The sequence below is a fragment of the Xiphophorus hellerii genome, chromosome 1 (assembly GCF_003331165.1).
Source record: "Xiphophorus hellerii strain 12219 chromosome 1, Xiphophorus_hellerii-4.1, whole genome shotgun sequence".
Classification (NCBI taxonomy): Eukaryota; Metazoa; Chordata; class Actinopteri; order Cyprinodontiformes; family Poeciliidae; genus Xiphophorus; species Xiphophorus hellerii.
This window is the reverse complement of record NC_045672.1, coordinates 25265721-25268508: the sequence shown is the minus strand read 5'-3', so window position 1 is coordinate 25268508 and position 2788 is coordinate 25265721.

Sequence of the window (2788 nt, the reverse complement as noted above, 5' to 3'; positions counted from 1 at the left end):
GCAGCCAGAGACGCACTCTAACTTTAGGAAAAATGAGAAACTTTGGGTCGCTTAGAGGCAAATTGTGGACAAACCGTAACTGGTATCGACGAGCCGTCTTCACTTTCGAAGAGATCACAGACGTATCTACAAAATGAAATTTGAATGGCATTTCTAGGTGAATTTGTGACGACACAGAAAATCCTCAAAAATAGGGTATGTCCAGGATTTTTCCCATTGACTTATAATGGGGTTTTTTTCGTAGTTTTTTGCGAATTATGTCGCCACGTTAAGCCCAAATCCCACCACAAATAATAGCTCCAATGGCGTGAATTTTCTGCACGTTTTGATACCTCATTTGTAGGTGTGCACCCAGCGGTATGAGCCGCATTAACGGTGACGGAAGAAAAATAAAGAATTATAATAAAGAGACGCTTGTTGGGTGTAGAGTAATAGGTTCCTGCCATTGCTTTGCATGGCAGGCCCCAACTAGAAAATTTCGGAAGAAATTTAGCCGGGGCCTGCCAAGGCGCGCCCGTCGGGCATGGGCCCGGCGTCGTCACGCTACAAATCGGCGTCGACGCCAAAGGACGCCGCGACGTAATCAGTGGCACGCGTAGAACCGCAAGAACGTTAAGCGAGGCGGACGTGCACCATTCGGTACGATTTAAAATGTTGCCAAGGCTTTTATTTTGGAAGTTTTGTTAAACTTCATTTCAAAGGGCCAAACTAATCCCATGCGTAATAGTCCTTGGGTTAAAATAGTTATATAATGCTCAAAACACAAGTAGCTGATGTAAAAATATTCAAGGCTTTTATTTTGAAATTTTCAGTATGCTTCATTTTAAAGTTCCGAACTAATACCACGTGTAAGAGTGCTTTGGATGAAAAAGTCAAATAAAGCCAAAAAGAGCAATTACATGATGTAAAAATATTCAAGGCTTTTATTTTGAAATTTTTGTTAAGCTTCATTTCAAAGGGCCAAACTAATACCATGTGTAACAGTGCTTTGGATGAAAAAGTCAAATAAAGCCAAAAAGAGCAATTACATGATGTAAAAATATTCAAGGCTTTTATTTTGAAATTATTATTATGCTCCATTTTAAAGTTCCGAACTAATCCCATGTGTAACAGTGCTTTGGATGAAAAAGTCATATACGGCCAAAAAGAGCAATTACATGACGTAAAAATATTCAAGGCTTTTATTTTGAAATTTTCAGTATGCTTCATTTCAGAGGGCCAAACTATTCCATTGTGTAACAGTGCTTTGGTTAAAAAAGTCACATAAAGCCAAAAAGCGCAATTACCTGATGTAAAAATATTCAAGGCTTTTATTTTGAAATTATTCTTATGCTCCATTTTAAAGTTCCGAACTAATCCCATGTGTAACAGTGCTTTGGATGAAAAAGTCAAATAAAGCCAAAAAGAGCAATTACATGATGTAAAAATATTCAAGGCTTTTATTTTGAAATTTTTGTTAAGCCTCATTTTAAAGGGCCAAACTAATACCATGTGTAACAGTGCTTTGGATGAAAAAGTCAAATAAAGCCAAAAAAGAGCAATTACGTCATGTAAAAATATTCAGGGCTTTTATTGTGAAATTTTCAATATGCTTAATTTTAAAGTGTAAAACTAATCCCATGTGTAACAGTTACTGAGTTAAATCAGTTATATACAGCCCAAAGCAGCAATTAGTTGTAAAGGCCAGTTCAGTCCTGATCTGTTTCAACTGAGTATTCCACTATAGATAGAACTACAGCGATGCGTATTCGTAGTCCTAACCAGCAGCCAATAGCCTCTTGAGTTCCGTTGCTATGGTAAATAATGGTCTCAGCAGGTGTGAGCTCTGAGCTCTGAGCTCTCAAACACACAAGTGTGTTTGAGCAAACACACTTTACTGAAAAAAAGCATTGGAAACAAATCCTTCTTGTTCGGGAACCGTAATACATATTCGAAAAGCGTTTTAAGCGTATGACAGTTCAATGTGTCTTCTGCGATAGTCCCGAGATTCATATCTGTACCTCACTCAGAGCATTTACAGTGATGAGAGAAAGAAATGTTGTGCCCAGATATGAACCGAGATGGGCTGTCACTCTAATTTGAAGAAAAATGAGAAACTTTGGGTCGCTTAGAGGCAAATTGTGGACAAACCGTAACTGGTATCGACGAGCCGTCTTCACTTTCGAAGAGATCACAGACGTATCTACAAAATGAAATTTGAATGGCATTTCTAGGTGAATTTGTGACGACACAGAAAATCCTCAAAAATAGGGTATTTCTAGGATTTTTCCCATTGACTTATAATGGGGTTTTTTTCGTAGTTTTTTGCGAATTATGTCGCCACGTTAAGCCCAAATCCCACCAGAAGTAATAGCTGGAATGGCGTGAATTTTCTGCAGGTTTTGATACCTCATTTGTAGGTGTGCACCAAGCGGTATGAGCCGCATTAACGGTTACGGAAGAAAAATAAAGAAGAACTAGAAAATTTCGGAAGAAATTTAGCCGGGGCCTGCCAAGGCGCGCCCGTCGGGCTTGGGCCCGGCGTCGTCACGCCACAAATCGGCGTCGACGCTAAAGAACGCCGCGACGTAATCAGTGGCACGCGGAGAACCGCAAGAACGTTAAGCGAGGCGGACGTGCACCATTCAGTACGATTTAAAATGTTGTCAAGGCTTTTATTTTGGAAGTTTTGTTAAACTTCATTTCAAAGGGCCAAGCTAATCCCATGCGTAACAGTCATTGGGTTAAAATAGTTATATAATGCTCAAAACACAAGTAGCTGATGTAAAAATATTCAAGGCTTTTATTT